Raw genomic sequence first — 11,398 nt, 5'->3', positions numbered from 1 at the left:
TTATTCATACAGGTGATGTATTAAACATTATGCCCCTGAAACAGTTTGTCAAATTCTTAACAGTGTCAGTAAAACCTTGTTTATCGATCCAGTGTTTGTTTGCTTCAAATCTCCCTCATTAGTAATACTTCCCTTCCTCTAGGAAGTTTGCCCCTTACACAAATTGTGCTTATTTTTCCTTCCCTAGTACTGACAGGGGCTCACTGTGCGATCCCTTCGGGTGATTGATCAATTCACTTTGCGAAATCCTTCGGGACTGCACCTTGTATTGCGCAGTATCAAAAACAACAAAAGTCAGTATATACTTCAGCTTAAAAATTTTTACTGTTTCAAGCTTCACACTTAATAATATATAAGTGTTGTCTAGGGAACTCTCAGTTTAGAAAACCTATTCTAAACATCACACTTAGTTCAATTAAGTGTTTTCTTAGGAAAATACCTCAGTTTAAGAGACTTGCCTCTCATAAACATCACACTTCTTATTTAAGTGTTTTATATATTCATCAGCAATGCAGGACCAAAATGAAGCAAACCACTTGGATCTTTAATCCTCTGACACAACAAACCCCAAATTCTGTCATGACTGACTTGACTTTATCTGGTTTACAAAGACTTCTCAAATCACTGAGTCATATGCAGGGCCGGTGCAAGGTTTTTTGGCAACCTAGGCAAAACTTCAGCCATAACAACCCCTCCCCCCCCACACCGCAACCACCCCTATCGCCCTTCTTATAATCGGGCTCTGTTCCCAGCTATATATACTGTGACTGTGTGTGTATATAAAAAATAAATCTCTATATATATATATATATATATATATATATATATATACACACACACACACATACACACACAGTGGTCGAAGTGGAAATTTTGAAGTGGGGGTATGGAAAAGTGAAGGTTGTAATTTAGCATGTGTGCGCTCCGGAAAGGGGACGTGGCTACTCAACAGGGAACGTATCCTTCAGTATAGTTTACCACACCATTTACCCCTTATACACATTATGCATCACGAAAGTAAATATTATCTAGTACTGGTGACCCTTTCACATTACACCACACAGTATGAGCCAAAATTCACATTATAGCACACGGTATGAGCCAAAATTCACATTATAGCACATGGTACGAGCCAAAATTCACATTATAGCACATGGTATGAGCCGAAATTCACATTATAGCACACGGTATGAGCTGAAATTCACATTATAGGAGACAGTATGAGCCAAAATTCACATTATAGCACATGGTATGAGCTGAAATTCACATTATAGCACACGGTATGAGCCAAATTCACATTATAGCACACGGTATGAGCCAAAAATTCACATTATAGCACACGGTACGAGCCAAAATTCACATTATAGCACATGGTATGAGCCGAAATTCACATTATAGCACACGGTATGAGCCGAAATTCACATTATAGCACACGGTATGAGCTGAAATTCACATTATAGGAGACAGAATGAGCCAAAATTCACATTATAGCACACAGTATGAGACGAAATTCACATTATAGCACACAGAATGAGCCAAAATTCACATTATACCATACGGTATGAGCCGAAATTCACATAATAGCACACAGTAACCTATATAGTAACCCACACACACAAAGAGTAACCTATACGGTGACACACACAGTAACCTACACACACAGTAACATATACAGTGACACACACAGTAACCGCACAGTAGCCTATACAGTGACACACACACACAGTAACCTATGCAGTAACACACACAATATAAAATATGACACAGTAAGATGCACAGTAAATGACACACACTACATAATATCAGCAGCACCCCGCCAGGAGCCCTTATGCTACTCTCACCCAGGCAGGGCAGCAGGGCAGAGGTAGCTGGGCAGCGTCTGGCGTATTACAGGCACAGCTTCACCGTGCATCCAGCTACAGGCGCCCCGCTCTGGCACGGTCAGATCACCCCCGCCACCACGAGTACATGGTACATACATTGTGCTGCAGCTGGGTAACTGGATCGTTCCCCACGTCCTGGGCGTGGCCTGGAGAGTTACTGCCAGATACAGCCCTTAGCAGCAGCAGTAATAGAATAATATTGAGGTTACTGGACCCCGCAGCGTCGCCCTTACCAGGGATGAACCGGACAATCACTGGGCAAACACAGCCCTGAACTCCCAGCACGGCCGCTCTGTGGCAGATTTGTAATAGTAGCGTCACTTAGTACATCCCGCCCTCAGTGCTCGAAGAAGTGGCGGTATGCAATAACGGTCCACTTTGAGCAGTGTGTGTGTGTAAGTAAGTATATATATATATATATATACCCAGAGCCTAATATTCACATACATTTAATTGGTAACAGAAGAAGAACAAATAAATAATACAGCCTGTCTTTTGCTTTGTTGATGGAAAAGACAGGCTGTGATGACCCATGCACAGGACAGAGAGAATGCTCATTTTCCTCTGTCTATCCTCCCAACTCATCATCAAGACAGGGATCCCGATTCCCGCCCCTGTCTTCCCTGAAGTCACGGAGCTGCAGGCTGCTAAACTTACTGCAGCATTAACAGGCAGAGTCGCGGGGGAAGAAGAGATGAGAGGAGAGCGGGTTACAAGATGCAGACCCGGGGGAAGCGGTGGCGGCGGCGTGTGACAAGAAGCGGCATGCGTGACTCCAGGAGCCCAATTACGGATGGGGGGTGACATACGGGAGAGCGCGCGGGGGGGGGGGGGCGGTGCGGCGGCAGGCTGCGGGCTGAGATAATAATGCAGCGTGCGGGAGCCCAATAATTTCACTACATTCACCTGACTTTTCACATTGGCGGCGACAACATCCCTGACTGCTCCTCGTCTTTTAAAAAAAAAAAAAAAGGTGGAGCTTGGCTGACTGAGCTAAGTGTTTAGTGCCGCCCTCCAGTGGCCGCCGCCCATAGGCAGCTGCCTAAAGCTGCCTAATGGTGGCGCCGGCCCTGGTCATATGCATAAGTTACCTTTGTCAATAATGGCTTTAACCTCTACTTCTAATAATGTTAAACGCTTTGAACAGACAAATAAATTCTGGTGACAAGTGATTAATAGATGGACAAGCGTAGAAAATATACTGCAATATATCAGCTAGTGCACTTTTCTATGAAAAACTGATACCACTATTATCACTCCTTGTATGTTACATTTTGACTGCAGATTCCTTACATTAAAAAAACACACACACTATGGCTGTACTGGATTGCAAAGACTGAGTATGTTTTTAAATGCCTTAACCTAAGTCTATGCCATATGGTTAAACGTTGTTTATATTCAGAAGGATTTCCTTCACCAACTATAGCTCTGGAACCAAGGAGTATATAATTAACAGGTAATTAATTTATCAAGGCAATACAGAAATCTATCACCAATACATTTTTCTATCACCACCTTATCAACATGACACCCCACAACTGTTGCAAAACCTGTCTTAGGTTCCTTACAAAATTGAAATCACTATTTTGCAAATATACCTTTAAAATCATAATATTCTTACTCAATAGCAGGATTACAACACAAAAATTCTGAACATTTGCAGTTATGACACGTTATCTAAAAATAAAACCACAACATTTTTTTCCCTTGCAAATGTGAAACTGAAACTTAGAACTTTAAAATAAAACAAAATTTTTCCCTTGCAACAGTGAAGCTAAAATGTATAATCTTTATCAGCACACACAGACAAATAATGAATGTTTATCAAACAGACAGCCAATTGGGTACAAATAATCGAGTATTTGCTTACCTAATCAGATGAACAGACCAGATGAATGTATATACAAGTACTGACAAAGTAATCCGGTTGATATATACAATGATCAAGCTTCAGATTACTTACCCGGGTATGTCAGCAGTTGCACACACATCCAACAGCCGCATCGTTATCTGATATTGATAAGCTCATCGATCCCGGAACAATAGCCCCCATTTTACTGTTGGAGATAAGCCTCCTCTTATCAAAATCCTTCAATTGTCTGTTGTTACCCTTTGTTTACCAATCGATTGGGAATCCCAGGAAGCCGACACCACACGTCAGTTATGTCCAGCAAAATGAGACTGCCTTCACTTTATTTAGCATAACATTATATAGAGAAAAAGCTACTTGCATGAACACTTGATACACGTCATATTTCAAAACAATAATGCATCTCTTCTCATAACTCCTCTCAGGCTGTCACCCCACTTCATGTCCTTCAGGAGAAGTCTAAACACATAGAGACTGTCTAATAACATGTTTTTCAAGACTATAGCTATGACCTTGCTTCGCACAGAATGTACTAACTATGAAATGTCAGCTTTATTATGATTAACTCAGAAAAGCATACTTCTACTTCACTATATCGTGGCTGCTACTAACAAAATGGCTGACATGCTTAAGCTATATACATCTATCTTCCTCACCGCACATAGACTGGGCGGCCGGCGCTGGTTCAAGCGCTTCTCTCTCCCCAAGCCGTTTCATGACTCGCTCCCTCTGTGCTTTGTGTTAGGCTGCACACTGCACGTGAGCCCCACGGCAAGCACTGTTACCGGTGCCGCTCTCTCCTTGGATATCCGTTAGTTTTCAGGACATGTAGATCGTATCGCTCTCCTCAGTATGATGGAATAAGCAAAAAACCGGCTTGTAATATAAAGTAAAAAAGAGTTTTACACGTTTCTCCGCCTTCAAATCAGATCGGCGGCTTCCTCAGAACGTAGTGAGGCCGTCTGTATAGGGGTGTGTTTTTAAGCCATTCATGATTCCATACACCTGTGTGGAATTATTTGATACATGTATTGTTTAAGTATATCTGCTGAGGATATGTGTATGCATGTGCACACACTGCACATGTATGTCTGTATGTGTGTACATGTATCTGCATGCACTTCTTATAACTCCGCATATGTGACTACAATGGTGTACATACATATATTCATACTGATAGTGATTTTGCATGTATAGGAGGTATCTATGCATTTACATATGTAGTAAGACTTTGTATCTGCTTTACAACCCTACAAAGGTATTACATCACTACGTCACTATACAAGGAATCATTGTGATAACTATGGGAAGTCTCTCTATATATATATTTGAAGCTGTGTATCTGAATATGTATTCTGAACTTATCTTAAAATCTAGTCAACAAGTAATACTATGATATTCCACTTCTCTGTGCAAAATAAATAATAAATAATATATAATAAAGGATTTATGATGTATGTAATATATACAATTGAAAAAGATAATTGCGCTTATTAAAACACATCTCTTTGAAATTAAATGTATACAATATATAACTACATGGATTTCAGTGGTTTTAAATATATATATACAAGTAATGTGAAGCTGTCTGTATTGGTAATAATATATTGGGAGATTACCCCTTGAGGTGAACACCATAAGAGTTGGAACAGGAGGGGTTAAATCTATTTCCACACAGGTGTATGGAATCATGAATGGCTTAAAAACACACCCCTATACAGACGGCCTCACTACGTTCTGAGGAAGCCGCCGATCTGATTTGAAGGTGGAGAAACGCGTAAAAACCCTTTTTAACTTTTGTTTACAAGCCGGTTTTTTGCTTATGCCATCAAACTGAGGAGAACGATACGATCTACATGTCCTGAAAACTAACGGATATCCAAAGAGAGAGCGGCACCAGTAACAGTGCTTGCCGTGCGGCTCACGTGCAGTGTGCAGCCTAACACAAAGTACAGAGGGAGCGAGTCACAAAACAGCTTGGGGAGAGGGAAACGCTTGAACCAGCGCCGGCCGACCAGTCTATGTGTGGTGTACAGCCCAGTACAGAGAACGAGGTGAGCACTTAATAATACACCTCGTCCCAATGGAAACACTGCTGAGAAGCGCCCATATTATCAGCTAAAAAGCCACTCGTGTAAAGAAAAGCTTTGTTCCCTCTATGCTATACTGATTAAGAGACTGTTTCACATTAAACCTTGCTTGGTGAGCCTGTATTATCCCTGGGCAACTTCTAAATACCTATAAACTAAACACCTTCACTTGTTCTCCTGATATGTCCGCATACAAAGGAACTGCTACCAGCGGACAGGAAGAGTGATTATAATTATAATATTGGTCACACATATAGGTGAAACAAAACATCAGCACTTGGATACTTGAGAATTCTAAAGGACATTTTATATTGTAGATCTATACTACAGATATGTACATGTATTAATCTATTTGCTTTTTAAATTTCTTATATTTATAATTGTCTAAACAGTGAAATATATATGATTATATCTACCGGCCGGTAACAACATAAACAATCTTTTTATTAGTACTGTATAATAAACCAAAAATTATATATATTGGTATATGGTGTATTTATTAATAATATTTCTATATCAGTGCCTCTATCTTTTCCCATTCGTTGGAAACATTTTTTGTGAATGACACATGCACCCGACATCCACATGATGTAAAAGAACCCAGCCATCTATCCATCACAAGTTGGACCTTCTCAGTCACTCAGATCCTTATGCTGACCATTATTCTATCTTCCATCACATCAACTTGTTCATTTGCTGCCTAATATTTACCGTGCCTTTGGGCCATTGTAGTGGGATAATAATTATTCACTTCACCTGTCAGTGGCTTTATTGTTATAACTGATTGATGTAAGAAATTTGCATTGTAGTTTTACCTGCTGAGATTTTAGTAAATCACAGGGTTTACAAAACAGTACATAAAAGCAACCTCCCTTTAGCAAACCTCCCAACAGGGATTGTATTTTCATTTATTTTGAACCAAAACTCTATCCAATAATGACATGAATGTGTATAGTTCCAGGATAGTCCTATATTGGAAGACAGATAAAATGAGTAATTTTATCACAATGTGTATTTTAATTACTATCAGGATATAATATTCAATAAACATTTGTAATTGCTCAAATTATTTTTTTTTTATCCCAATGTATCTCTTTAGTGACCTTTTTACATCTTTATTCTGTAGACTGTATATCAGAGGGTTTAGCATGGGTGTAACTAAAGTGTACAGAATGGTAAAGATCTGTTCTAGGACTCTGTATTGGTCTGATGGTGGCATCAGAAAGACAGAGGCCAATGGCCCATAAAATATGGTGAGGACCATGAGGTGGGATGAGCAGGTGGAGAAGGCTTTTCTCCTGCCATCTCTGGATTTAATCTTCAGGATGGTGCTAATTATTTTTATATAAGACAATAGACTGCAAAAGAATGGGAATATTCCAAATATCACTAATTGTATATATACAACTATGAAAAACAATTCCTGGTTGGCGCTTGCAATTTCCATGAGAGATTTGGGATCACAGAAGAATCGATGGATTATGTGTGAAAAACAGAAATACATATTACTGGCTGATAATGTAGATAAAATAGAAATTAAACATCCAGTTACCCATATGGAAGCCATAAGTTGTACACAAAGTCTCCTGCTGAATATACTGTGATAGTGTAAGGGTTTACATATAGCAACATACCGGTCATAGGCCATTGCAGATAAAAGGAGAATTTCTGTGATGCCAGATATACAGAAAAAATACATCTGGGTAAAGCACTGTATGAAGGACACTCTGTAATTCCCAGATAGTACCATGTTTAGCAGCTTAGGGACCGTGACTGTTGTGTAACACAGATCTATCAGGGACAAATTACAGAGAAACAGATACATTGGGGTGTGTAAGTGCTGATCAATATATATGACTGTAATTATAACAGAGTTTTCTATCAGACCCATCAGATGGACATTAATGAAATAAACAGTGTTGTAGTAGAAAAAGCCACAATATGGGATTCTGGAAGTGATGTGCAATTTTCCATTAGTCGTTCAGAAAATTCTGTGCTACAAATATGTTTTTTTGATGATAAGGAATCCAAAAATTGATTTTAATGGAGTTACCAGCGAGGAGGAGATTCAGACGATGACTGATCAGAGAGTCCCCTGATTACTGGACAGATAACACCATGAGAGGAGAACACAGGCAGGAATATCACGTGACAGTGACCAGTGACTCTCTCAGTTATTGATGGAGCAAAACATTTTTATAGATATTTACAATAATACTGTATAAATGAATTTATCACACTCTTCAACCACCGAATAATTATATAAAATTATCTTACTCATCTATTCACTCCAAGTCCTGTATAATAATCTGTGGTAGTATATGAAATACTCATGTAAGAAGCAATTTTAAAAATAACACCTACTGTACATTACACACAGTACAGTGAAAGGTTCCAGTGTCCGGGTCATGGCTCCTGGGATATAGCAATCAGTCAGTAGGAGAGTGGGCAGCATACTGTACCTGATCATACAAGGCTTTATAGACACATAACACATAACAAGCAGTGGGATCCTAGTGAGGTCCTGGTGAGATTTGTCCTTTATACTCCTTCAGTCCACAGTTCCTCCTGTCTAGATTTGGTGCCTGCCACACAAACAGGTAATTTGCATGGAACACAGATGGTTTTATGTATTGTATTTATTGTAAGGTTTGTGTCCATTTATTATTCAGAACTCACATTCATGACTATTTAAAACTTCTAATACTCTAAAAATATATATTATATTATATTAAAACAATATTTATTTGTATACAATAATCAGATTTATCTATCTCTAGATATGGAAAGAGCATAATAGCTTCTATAAACACAGAGATACTATAAATCAGTGATTCACGTTAATAAATGCATGAAAATATCTCAATCCCTTGTTTTAGATTACTCCATAGGTGTAACGTGGGGGCAGATAAATGTGTAAGTGTTAGTCCTTTTATTACAGTTTTATTCCTTTTATTTTAGGTTTTCTTACTCCTGACTCAGAATATCCCATGTTTTTCTTCTATTTAATATTTAAAAGGAATTTGTATCAACAATTGTGAATGAGAACATCCTATGTAACAGTAGCTCCCAGTGTAGACATTTCTATTGCTCTGTTCCTATCTGTAATATCGGTGTTAGTGCCTGACCCACATAAGCATTGTACTGTGTGTGAGTGGGCAGAGCCAGTATTATATCGCATTTTGCACCCATTCAGGTTTTATGTGAATAAGCTCCAAACAGAAAAAAATATACTGTATATTGTATCTTCTGTAAAACTACACGTCTTTGCATAGATGGCATTTAGTAAGCCAAGCACAATAAGGTTGGAAAGGGACAGTGGAATATTCTCAGTAGGGCAAGTAGAAATTTCATCTTAGTGGTACTGATGGTAAAAATTGGCGTGGTCATGTGTCATGCGGGGGCGTGGTCACACAAACCTTGGGGAGTAGCTACTTGACAATAGGGGCATGTCCACATTATGCCACACACCATAATGCCCCTTACACATTATGCCAAAAACCGTAATGCTTATTACACATTACGCCACCCACCGTAATGCCCATTGCACATTATGCCATACACTGTACTGCCCATTACACATTATGCCACACACCATAATGCCTATTACATATTATACCACACACCATAATGCCTAGTACATATTATACCACACACCGTAATGCCTATTACATATTATACCACACACCGTAATGCCTATTACATATTATGGCACACACAGATATGCCACTGACACCATTTCATGTACCACACACAAAAATGCCCCTTACAAATTATGCCCCTACAGTAAGGCTTCTATTTACTTGCTGCCAGGGGTTTCATTGCAAAAGGTGCAGCTTTCTGCATTTTCTTCTGGTGGCACCAGCGTTCCTGGCATTTCTGGGTAACACTATACATGTAGTGGTGTAATAATACATTTTGCACCCCCATGGCATTTTAGTGCCGCTTACACACATAATGCCCCCTGTAGTGACGCTTACACACACAATGCCCCCTGCTGTGCTGATAACACGCATAATGCCCTCCTTGTGTTGCATACACACATAATGCCCCCTAGTGTTGCTTACACTCATAATGCTCCCTGCAGTGATGCTTACACACATAATGCCTCAAGTAGGACTTACTGCCCTACATGCTCATTGCCAGGGGTTTCTTGCTCATTGCCAGGGGTTGCATGCTCATTGCGGACAGAAACTCTGCACCCTGCGGTGCCGGTTCATATTTCTTAACGGTACAACGTACCACCCCGTGCCACCTTACTTTCAGCACTGAGTATACTGCAGCAGTTACATAAAACAGGTCAGAGAAGCCAGAATGTGGCACATGTGAATAGAACTAAGACGGCTTAGGGGTAAATTTACTAAAGCTTCTAAAACAGAGAATTGGTGATGTTGCCCATAGCAACCAACCAGATGCTGTCTATAATTTTTTTAAAGGCAATAGATATATGATAGACTGCATATGATTGGTTGCTATAGCAACAACACCAATTTTCAGTTTTAAAAGCTTTAGTAAATTTAAACTTCAATGTCAGAAATACAGAGAGAACCAAACAGAGAAAAATATAACATTATATATAAAAGAGAAATAAACAAAGCAATGTTCTAATGAAAAAGTGGACAATCACAGAGCTTTAGATGTACTAATTGGACAAAGATATTACACACTGATTACATAGTTTGATGGCAAAGTTTGTGCTGCTCAAGTTTACATTTCCATCACTCAAGGCATATTTACTAACGCTGACCAAATTCCATTTACTAATGAGATGGTGCTATTAAAACACAAATATGTAAAAGTATGGAGGTAATTCTTGTAAGGTGCAAATATTAATGAGAATACTTTATTGGAAAGAAGGGGCAAAAAAGTAGACTAAACTTAATTGTTCATCCATTCTTGTATGTGCAAGCTTGTGAGTGGTGAAACGCATCAGTTGCAGCTGCCAGTATTATCCATTGGTATATAATGCTACACTATAGATACAAAGGTAAATTGGAAATGGAGGCTAGTGGGAAGGACTAAGCAGCTGATAAACAAGGTATCCCAACCTAGGTAGGTAATAGGAAAGATAGAATAATGCTCTAGTCCTGGTATGGATGCAAGATAAATGATAATGGAAGAAGTACTGTACGTAATAAACTATACTAAGACACAATGGTGGTCATTTCGAGTTGTTCGCTCGGTATTTTTCTTCGCATCGCAGCGATTTTCCGCTTATTGCGCATGCGCAATGTTCGCACTGCGACTGCGCCAAGTAAAGTTGCTATGCAGTTAGGTATCTTACTCGTGGCTTTTTCGACGTTCTGGTGATCGTAATGTGATTGACAGGAAGTGGGTGTTTCTGGGCGGAAACTGGACGTTTTATGGGAGTGTGTGAAAAAACGCTGGGTGTGTTTGTGACGTCAAACCAGGAACGACAAGCACTGAACTGATCGCAGATGCCGAGTAAGTCTGGAGCTACTCAGAAACTGCTAAGAGAGGTCTAATCGCAATATTGCGAATCTGTCGGTCGCAATTTTAAGAAGCTAAGATTCACTCCAAGTAGGCGGTTACTT

This window comes from Pseudophryne corroboree, chromosome 7, assembly GCF_028390025.1.
Source record: "Pseudophryne corroboree isolate aPseCor3 chromosome 7, aPseCor3.hap2, whole genome shotgun sequence".
NCBI lineage: Eukaryota > Metazoa > Chordata > Amphibia > Anura > Myobatrachidae > Pseudophryne > Pseudophryne corroboree.
Note: the sequence above shows the minus strand (reverse complement) of the source record.